At 36.7% G+C, this 11,436-nt stretch overlaps 1 non-coding gene across 1 annotated transcript; it reads left to right on the forward strand.

Moving 5' to 3' along the window:
* The first annotated feature begins 11,088 nt into the window (after nt 1-11,088).
* LOC129401366 (U6 spliceosomal RNA) lies at nt 11,089-11,195 on the forward strand. The gene has a single exon (XR_008628294.1). It is a non-coding gene; the product is annotated as a U6 spliceosomal RNA (small nuclear RNA).
* Nucleotides 11,196-11,436: the final 241 nt, after the last annotated feature.

Raw genomic sequence — 11,436 nt, forward strand, 5'->3', positions numbered from 1 at the left:
ATGAATGACTCAAAAAATAACTAATAAAAGTACCTTGGAAACACATCATCATTTGATTCCATGCATATCTTGAGCCTCTCTAATACACAGTAAGTAGAAGTAATCTCTGAGTATACTATGTTAAACATATCAGGGAAGTTTCCTGCCATCATTTACTGAGAGAGACAGATGATTTAGAAACCAAACAAAATAAACTATCGAAAAAAAAACACTTTGAGAAAAAAAATAAAGCACAGTAAGTGAGGGATAGGGAGAAGGTGTAAGAGGTGTTGCATGAGATAAGGGAGTCACGAACTATTCTTTGCATGAGGAGTAACTTGTAACCAGAGATCTGAAAGATTTTCTGGATCAAGTATTTTTTTCTTTTTTTTTTTTTGCTAAATATATTTATTGAACTTGAATAACATTTACTTGATTTTCATTTTTTAACATTAAAATATAATTTTATTCTTTTATTTTATTTACTTTTTATTTATTTTTAAAATTTTTTAAATTTTATTGAATCACCATGAGATAGTTACAAGCTTTTATGTTTGGGTTACAATCTCACAATGATCAAACACCCATCCCTCCACCAGTGCACATTCCCCACCACCAATATCCCCGGTACACACCCCCCTTTCCCACCCTCCCCTGGATCAAGTCTTAAATCAAGAGGGCAGGAGGAAAGCTAGGTCTGGGAGATGGAGGTTGGGTGCGGGTGGGAAGTAAGTGAAGGTGTTTAGAAGTTTTCTAATTTTGATGAAAGAGGGAGTTCAAATTCATTAGAAGCAGAATAGGAAGAGGGAAAGTTTAGAGTATGTCTGGGGTAGAGATGTTAATCATCTAGGCTAGTATAAAGAGTTAAGATTTTATCTTAAGCTAAAGTAATACTGGGTGTTCTAAAGATGCATGAGATTATTTTAACCATAGAATCTTTAAAAAGAATCAACAGCAATCATGTAAATTAAAGACTTCATCTTTAGAATGAATCATTCACAAGATGAGTGAAAAAGCAGATGGTGCACCAAAAAAAGAGCATATTAGTGATCTGGAGGAAAAACCCAAATATTTTCCCCCAGGATATAAGACAGACAGACAGACACACACACACACACACACACACGCCACACACACACACACACACATGCACACATGCACACAATAATATGATGTATAGTGCTGGAAATGTGACATGTCTTATAGATACATGTCTTGTTTCTGTGGGCAGTGGATCAAACCCCACCACCTTCAGCCCCCTGAGTATTACTGGAAGTGGCTCTGGTGCCTCAGCACAAATGGGTATAGTACCCCACAACAATAACAACTAATATAATATAATGTGTAATCGATTTTGTTCGAGCAGGCTCCAGTAACGTCTCTTATTGAGAGACTTACTATTACTGTTTTTGGCATATCCGATATGCATGGGTAGCTTGCCAGGCTCTGCCACGTGGGCTCGATACTCTCAGTAGCTTGCCAGGCTCTCTGAGAGGGGCGGAAAAATCGAACTCAGGTCGGCCGCGTGAAAGGCAAACGCCCAACTGCTGTGCCATCTCTCCAGCTCTAATGTGTAATAAGAAGAGGTATACATAAACATAAACAATCTATTCTCAAAATATGTGCTTTATGTAACATAAAATTTGAAATCGAATACTCTAAATGTCTTTTTAGGAATCACTCTTATCTTAATGTGAGTAGGAGAAAAAAAAATGAAAAATAGAATAATTTCGCAAATAGGCAGGCCCAGGACACTAAAGACAAAATGCCAATAGTAAGCCCTCATCTACCAGTAATCACCCTAAAGTAAGTAAACTGAAGTATCTAATCAAAAGGTTAAAAATAGTTAAATGGATTAAAATATAGAATACACCTAGGTGCTGTTTGTAAGAGACAGTAGGGAAAGTACTACGAGTCAATGCCAAACTTTAATTTGAAAAGGCAGAAAGCAAGATACTTGTATCAGAAAGAATCAATAGCAATCATATAAATCATAAACTTCTAACCAAAACATAGCAAGAAATAGAAATGGATTTTAAACAATTATAAAGAGGTTAGTATAACAGGAATGCATAACAATTTTTAATAAATGTGTACCCCACATAGGAGTATTTAAATATATAAAGCAACTACTAATATCTCTTAAGTGAGACATTGACAGAAAGAGTGCAGTACTAGGGGACTTTAACTCTTATAGAAATGGAGAGATCATCCAGACAGAAAGTCAACAAAGAATATGTCTTTTATAATAAGATAGACTTAATATACATCTAGAGAGAATTGCACTCCCAAATCCTAGAAAATTCTGCTCAAGTGTTCACAAAATATTCTCAAGCATAGAACATAGATTGGAACATATGTTTATGATTAATGAACAAAGAAATCATGGAGATGATTTTTAAAAACTTGATTATTTAAAAATATTTTAAACCTTTAGTCATACTGGTAAAGAATATCAAAGAATACAAATATGAATAGTGTTACATTTAATATTGGGATAGCTATAAGTACAAGGGTCTGCTTTAAAAATTAGAAAATAATATAAGCAATTTTCAGTCAATGAATTTATACATCTGGACAAACGAACAGCATTCTAGAAACGATGTTGTTTAATACCAATCAGAACAGACAAGAAATTATGGAACTGGAGCAATACAAGGGATAGAGCACTCTCTTTGCACGCTGCACATCTGTGTTAGATTCCCCCTCGCCACATGTAGTCCCACAAACCTTGCCAAGAGTGATCCCTGAGCCCAGAGCCAAGAGTTAAGTCCTGAGAATAGCTGGGTGGGCCCTCTCTCCTCCCCAAATAAAAAGAAGGCAACCAAAATGAAGTCATTATCAAATCCCCACCCAACATAAGAGCATTACATAAATATTTCCCACAACATCAAGACAGATATTTAGCAAGACTGTAATAATCTGAAATTGGAAACAATGAAAATACTGTCCAAGAAATAAAATTAAAGGCCAACCAACTTAAGAACATAGAGGCAGATTTCTAAATAAATATTTGCAAGTCAAATCTGGCAGTAATTTTTTTAAGTGAGTGAATAAAATCAATCTCTGTTTATATTAAGGTAATTCACTGAAAAAAAAAACAAGGCTGGTAAATTGCTATGTTAACTCATTAAAATGGAAGCAATGTCACATGTCAAATGATGTAAGTAAAATGTTGAGTAGACTTCAGCATTCATACATATGTGTATTTTTTGTATTTAGAGATTTACTAGAGGCTGGAGCGATAGCACAGTGTGTTGGGCGTACACCTTGCATGAAGCTGACCCGGATTCAATTCCTCCGCCACTCTCGGAGAGCCTGGCAAGCTACCGAGAGTATCTCACCTGCACGTCAGAGCCTGGAAAGTTACCAGTGGCGTATACGATATGCCAAAAACAGTAACAATAAGTCTCACAATGGAGACATTACTGGTGCCTGCTCAAGCAAATCGATGAGCAACAGGGTAACAGTTACAGTGACAATGACAAGCGATTTACTAAAGAAAGGCTTCCCAGAGACATGGCTGAGTGTTAGGAAGACGGCTAGTGAACAGGACAAGAAAAGCAAGGAGGAGTCCTATCCACGTGAAATCCCGTTCTTGGCCTAACCCTGACGGCAACTCTGGAGCACTAATTACTCCTTGAAACAAGTTTTTCTTTGAAGCAAAAACTCTGAGGTAAGGCAGTCCAAGGCTTTGAACTTTCAAACCAACCACTGTGCTCAGGACAATGGAGTAGAAGGGCAAGGTGGGCAAATGTATATATTTTTCTTTTGAGGGGATTCACACAGCTGTGAGTTGCTCAGGGCATTGCTCAGGGCTTACTCCTGGCTCTACACTTAGGGATCACTCCTAACGGTGGTCAGGGTCCTGGGGATTGAACCCTGGTTGGAGATGCATAAGACAAGCACCTTACTCCCTATAGTATTTCTCTGGCCCCACATATTTTAAATACTTTACTCTGCTCTCTTCCTACTTGAATAGTTTTAGGGGACAAGTTAGATATAATTTTTATCTTTATTCCTCTATAAATTAGGCATTTTACCCCCTTGGCATCTTTCAAGAAATTTCTTTGGTTTTTCTGAAGTTTAAGTATAACATGGCAAATCTGTTTTTTCTGTCCTGTCATTTTTCTTGCTTAATATTCTCTGAGTTTTCTACATCTGTGACTTGATAGCCATAGTCACATAAGGCTTTTGAGTCATATTCTGGAAACTGATGTTTCATAAAGAACTAAAGCAACACCATTAGAATGTCAGAATTACCCATTTGTATGTATATATGATGTATGTATGTATTTATGATCTTTTTACATATTTTTACATACTTAGGATGTGGGGGTGGGGGAGTTGGCTACTCCGGCTGTTTTCCTGGTTAACTTACTACTGGCTCTGCACTCAGGTGTCACTTCTGGTGGGCTAAGGGGACCATATTTGGTGTCGAGGATTCAACTTCGATCAGCCATATTGTAAGGCAAATTCCTTACCTGCTGTACTATCTTTCTGGCCTAGGAAAATTTTTGTTAAACCAAACATTGCAAAACTTATGAAGAAAATAGAATATTTCATGTGTGAAAACAGCTTGAAATAAAATATTAATAAATGTTTAGGTGGGTTTTAATATTAATCAAAGACATTTTACAAGTGATTATTAAATTTATTATGATTAGAATTAAGATTTATAAATTCTACCTTAAAGATTTATATTTTTGAGCTGTATTTATTTATTTATTTATTTATTGCTTTTTGGGTCATACCAGGCAATGCACAGGGGTTACTCCTGGCTCATGCACTCAAGAATTACTCCTGGAGGTGCTCAGGGAACCATATGGGATGCTGGCAATATCAAACACAGGTCAGCCACGTGCAAGGCAAACACTCTACCTGCTGTGCTATTGCTCCAGCCCCTTAAGCTGTAATTTTAATAAGTTATTTATTTTTAGAACCAAACATAGTCTCTGATGAGAGCTTTTATTAGTAAAACAACATTGTCAGGGTACAAAAATTTGGTTGAAAATTTAAAGTAGACAATAATATATTTCTAGGGGAACAATAGTATGTTTCTAGGGGAACATATAGAATAAAATAATAGACAATGAATGAAACTGAGAATAATGTGTTTCTTTTAAAAAGGTCAGGGAGATTTTAATTTAATCAGTAACCTTTAAATATTTTCAATGTGGAAGTAAAATATTGTTCCATTACTGTTTGCATAGGTAAAAATAAATTGAAGAAAAACCTTATTAAGTCATGTGAACACATTTCAAATGCAATAATCACGGCCAATTACTTCATACTTTTTGTTGTTTCAAAAATGAGTCTCTGTTAGGCAAGTTTACCTTGCTCTATTATTAACACAAAGCTATTTTAACACCATTGTTTGTAACCTCTTTTCTTGAGGGTTTTATATAATGATCCAACCAAAAAAATAGAAGCATAACCAAATATAATATCTATCTTAATGTTGAAAGTTTAGTTGTGTTTATCAGCATTACCATACAGAATTGAAACATCCTATAGTGGATTAGAGAATATCAATGAAAGAAGTAGGAACTCATGAAAAAGGGCTCTGGGGTGAGGACTATTGACATACCAGACTACATTTTCTAAGTATAGCCTGGAGAAAACACTTGTTATTTTCAAAAAGCTAAAGGTAGAATTCCTCTTGGGAAGCTAAGACATCTGTTTGCTCATGAGCAAAAGTGCAGTCAGGTTGTGGTGTAAAATAATAGGCTTTGAGGCATGTTCTAAAAAAAAGAAGAAGAAGAATGGCAGGAAGGCAAAAAATCTTGACCTAAACATTTCAACCTAGTGCAAAACCTGGTAGTCTCCTAATATTAGAATCTAGTCTGGGGCTGGAGCAATAGCACAGCGGGTAGGGCGTTAGACTTGCACGCGGCCGACCTGGGTTCGAATCCCAGCATCCCATATGGTCCCCTGAGCACTGCCAGGAGTAATTCCTGAGTGCAGAGCCAGGAGTAACCCCTGTGCATCGCCAGGTGTGACCCAAAAAGAAAAAAAAAAAAAAGAATCTAGTGTCTTTGGATAAAGGTAACTTTAAAATTATCACCTAGGATCCTATCTTGAACAAATTTTCAAAACAAAAACAAAAATAGAAAGATTTTCTGGAAGATGAGCTTTTAAGTAAGAAATACTAGTATCTATTTAAAAACTTGTCCTCAGACATATAGATAGGTTGAAATATTATGGGCTTTAAAACTTTTTATATTATTATTAAAAAAGAAGTAGATCAGCAGTGCAGATTGCCTTCCCTGACTAAGACTTTAGCAATTAGTATTTAAGAATCAAAAATCTTCTTGATAAAATTATGTGTAAATTTTGTCCAGACAGAAGATAGCCCACCTAAAGACCAGAGTCAGGAACTGTATGTTCCATTTATATCTGCTTTTACATGCCAATCCTTGGAAGAGCAGGAGTCTCAGGATGTCCCCACAAAATAGCCAACTCCTAACCACAACTAAACCCTGTAGGAATTCTCACCTGATCAGTGAGCCATGGCTTCCTCCCTCTAAAGAGCAGTGCCTAGGGATGGTGGCTACAAAGGAAACTTCTGGTCTCACACAGTCAGGATGCTGAAAGTTATTAACCATGAAAGGCTAGTTGGGATAACTTACGGAGAATCGTCTTTGATAACTCTCATGGAACAATAAGAAAACACAGAACATTTCTTTTGTACCCTCAAAACTCGGGATGGGGGGGGTAAGAAGGTGCTGGAGAAATTAATAGTTCAGTAAAATGATGAAACAACTAGAAATAAGAAGAATTTTTTTCTTTCTAGGATCAGAAAGAAATATTCAGTGATGAAGATGGCTAGGAGATTGAATATAAATAAGGAAAATAAGTATACTTAATAACAACCTTCATAGTGGTCATTTGGTTGTGTTCTGCTTGATTATGTCCCATGCTCCATCTACCATATGAATTAATAGTCTTGATGATTCTGTCTAAAGCTAGAGGGTGAAGAAAGGAACTGCATACTGTAAAAACAGAGGGAAGAGAAAAAACAAACAAACAAAAAAGACTCAAAGTGAAGACAGAATTTCAGCAAAACAGAAGGAAGCATGATATAAACTGCTGATTTTGAAACTGGGAAATCTCTGGAAATATTTAGGGTAGTGGGTTATTTGATATGTACTTTGAGCAAGTTTAAAAAATATGTATTAAAGAGGAAGTTAAGTCCAAAATTTGAGATCTGGGGATCACCCAAGAGACTAATGTGTGGAATTACTCAATTGTTGGCATCAGACATGGAGAAATGAAGAGCTCAAAAATGATTTGCTGTATTCTTAAATACAAAGTGAATGCCAGTGAACGCTGAATTCATTATCTACTTCTTTATCCATTTACCTATCCATCCATCAATCACTAACCTTATCTGTCAACAGTATACTCCAAATTTTCCTTTAACTATTTCCTTTAAGTGTTTTCTTTAATGTTTAGGGAAATTTTTTCCTAATTAATGACAATGGACTGGAGTGATAGCACAGTGGGTAGAGTGTTTGCCTTGCACGCAGCCAACCCGGGTTCAATTCCTCCATCCATCTCGGAGAGCCCAGCAAGCTACCGAGAGTATCCTGTCCACACAGCAGAGCCTGGCAAGCTATCCGTGGCATATTCAATATGCCCAAAACAGTAACAACAATTCTCACAATGGAGACGTTACTGGTGTCCGCTCGAGCAAATCGATGAACAATGGGAGGACAGTGTAGTGCAGTGCAATTAAGGACAATGGGAGATTTGACAAACACGGACTTTTGTGTAGTCTGTAGCCACATCAACCTATTAACAGCAAAACACATAAATGCCTTTTAATTAGGGAAAGTGGGTTGGAAGGAGAAAGAAAAACTTTTTCTTGTTGTATAGTTGTATCCCTGGCTCATGACAGATGGCTGTTAGTCAAAGATTTATGAGATTGAGTGAGTATTTCTGGGTACCCAAGAACCATGGAACTTAAAAGAAAAATAAATAGCCAACTCCTTGGTAGTCTCACCTTTCTAGTTTATACTGACCCCTAAAGTTTAATTAGGTCCTTATACTCCAAGCTACTTTTTGCTTTTTAACTCACGTCTTAGCTACCCACAATCCTATCATGTTTTTAGAACATTTACTTATATCACATATTTCAGTTACAGTCTTAAATCTTCCCAAGCGCATCTATTCAGTTTGCAGTTAATGTTGTCTGCTCCCCATCTTCATACAAAACCTCATTCCTGGACTCCAGAGACATGTCTACAATCATCTCTGAAGCTTCGAGAACATCAAATGTGCTTATTAAAGTTTCCCTGTCCCTGCAACTCCAAGTTGTTTCTCTCCTACCCTGATTAGTATAACTCATTCACCTATTCAAAGAACACAAATTATCTTTAACTTCTTTTCTTCCATGTCTTTTGTTTTGTTTTGTTTCATTTGATAATTAACTCAGGAAATAACAAAGGACAAAACTACTCCTTGCAGAAAGCAGCATGTAAATTCTAAGGGGAGCTGAATTCACATTCTTCAGATTGACCAGATAATAGGACATGTGTAGTTAAGGTCCTTGAGTTAATCAAGATCTTATCCTTGAGTTAATCCTCGAAACAATTCTTTTAGGTCACCTTGAGGATGGGCTGATTGGGTGACCAAGGATGAGATAATCAGGGTATGTAAGCTGTTCCAAGAGACAATTCTTTTTGGTAATTTTTTATTTGTGTATTTGCACTGTCTTAAGGTCCTATTATGAAAATGTTAACAATAGAACAGGACCATTCTTTAACAATAGTGTGGTTACTACTTCAATTGACTCCTTCAGTTAGCCTTCTTCATTAAGACTCTGAAAAAATTTGTACATATAGTTCAATAACAAATAACTGAAACAATGTTATTAGAAAATATAAAACAAGTAGGTATTTCCTGAGGAAGAATATGTCTATTTGAAAAAAATTATAGGGGTAATGCCTAAAAAATTATAGATGACTTAAGGGCCACCAGGACTATACCTAGCCCCAGTAGTCCTGGGTGGGTTAACATGCAGTCCTGGGGTTAATCTCCATGTTTTGCACAGGATAGCCATATGCTCTACCACGTGAACCATATCTAGAGTCCAGCGATGTCTTGATTTTAGCCACCGCATTCAGGACACACAGAATCAGCCTGAGAAAGGAGACAAGAGGGAGTTTTTGTTGCTGGTCTCCTTTCCTGTGCTCTATCCCAATGTTTTCTATCCTCTTCCCTTCTCTCTCCAGGTGCACCTATTGCTGGCAAAAGACAGTAAATATTGTGTGGAAATAGATTTGGGCCTCGTGGGACAATTGGGCCATTTGGCCAGGATTCTTTAAAAAAAAAAAAATATTGAATTACCGTGAGATAGTTATAAGCTTTCATGTTTGGGTTACAGTCTCAGAATGATCAAACACCCATCCCTCCACCAGTGCACATTCCCCACCACCAATATCCCGGGTATACCCCACCTTTCTCACCCTCCCCCTGCCTCTATGGCAGACAATATTTCCCATACTCTCTCTCTACTTTTGGGCATTATATTGGCCAGAATTCTTAGGTTCAGAAAGAATCTTAAATGTTGACTTTAAACATTTTCTTTTTCTATATTGTAATTTATAAGGATCACATACTTGGTCTTTAAAAAGCCAACATCTATTTCTTAGATGAGACTTATTTGGTTCTCATTCACAGTTTCAGGTTTGCTCACAGCTCCCCCAAATATTGGTATTATCTCTGCAGTTATCAAGATAAAGATATATTTTGTTATATGTATGGGGTGACTTTTGCTTTTTTGTTGTTGTTTTAAGAACTCTACCTGGGGCAGTGCTGGGGGGTTACTTCCGGCTCTGTTCTTGTGTGAGGTTGAGGTGGCATGGTGACAAGTAACTTGAGGTAACTTGAGATAACTTGAAGATCCTGAATACAAAGCACGTTGTTCTCAGTTCTCAGTTATCTCCCTGAATGAAGGTATGTTTAGACACCCTTTCTTAAGGTGGCTGATTGCTAGGTGATTAATCATGTAACCAGAAGGTTGAATTTACAGCCCTATCCCTAGAGTTCTGAGAAGAGAAGAGGCAATTTAACAACTGCCATTGTTGAATCAATCAACAATGGCAAAAAAGATTAGCCACCAGGCTTAAGTAATGATGCCTCCATAAAACCCCAAAAGGAGAGACTTAGGAGAATGCCCATGCTGGGGATACTTGCAAATTTGTGGAGAATGGCATGGCTGTAGAAGGTATAGAAACTCTATCCCCTTTCTCTGTACCTGACCCAATGCCTCCATTCTCTTTGACTCTTCCTGAATTACATCCTTTGTAATAAATCGGTGATTTATTTTCCCTTGGTTCTGTGAGTTACACCAGCAAATTAATCAAAACTGAGAACCAGGTCCTGGGAAATTCTTATTTATAAAGTTGGTCAGAAGTATAGAGAGCAGCCCTTGGAATTAGTGTCTCATGCAAAAAGTGGTTTGAGGAGCCTGAGTATTTAAGATATGGAATCTGATGCTATCTCTGAAAGCTGTCAGAGATGTGTTGTAGAGATCTGAGAATTGATGCTTATTATGGAAAATCCTTTATATATACTCATGTGCAAATTGTTCTCAGGATATATTAGAATTTGCTTTTGCATTAATCATAGGAATACACACACACACACACACACGTAAAAATGCACACTCACTGAAGCTTTACTTACATTACTGAACCAATCCTCCTGCAGTAAGCCAGGATCAAATATTTTTTATAAATTACATATTTAGTTTGTGAATAGTACATTATATTATATTTTTGTATGTATTTTTAATACCACTATAACCACAAATTCATATTGTTGAACCTAACACTAAAAATCATCCAACCAGGGCCTGGAGTGATAGCACAGCAGGTAGGATGTTTGCCTTGCACACGGTCGACCCGGGTTCGATTCCCAGCACCCCATATGATCCCCCAGCACTGCCATGAGTAATTCCTGAGTGCAGAACCAGAAGTAACCCCTGTGCATCACCGAGTGTGACCCACAAAAGCAAAAAACTAAACAAAACAAAACAAAAAAACAAAAAACCCCAAACGTTCAACCAGGTATTAATGGATATTACTAATATAAACAATGTTGTTCACTTTGCTAACATATATACTAAAATTTGAATGATACAGAGAAGGATAGCAGAGTCCCTGCGAAAGGATGACACACAAATTGGTTAAGTGGTCCATATTTTTAAAAAAAAAATACACAAAGATTTTTCTTTTTTGGTTATAGTAGTCATTTATCTTTTAATATGTTAAAATTTTCAAAAAATGCCTTGACTGTGAGGTTTATTTTACTTTCCTAGTATCCTTCGAGTAAAAACACAAAGCAAATACTTCTTTACTGAGAATAGCTATCTCCTATGAAGTCTCTTCAATATGTTTTTGTGTCAAAAGCATACCCTTCAAAAACAGAGCTGAGGAAAGGAAATAA

Source organism: Sorex araneus, chromosome 1 (assembly GCF_027595985.1).
Source record: "Sorex araneus isolate mSorAra2 chromosome 1, mSorAra2.pri, whole genome shotgun sequence".
NCBI classification, from domain to species: domain Eukaryota; kingdom Metazoa; phylum Chordata; class Mammalia; order Eulipotyphla; family Soricidae; genus Sorex; species Sorex araneus.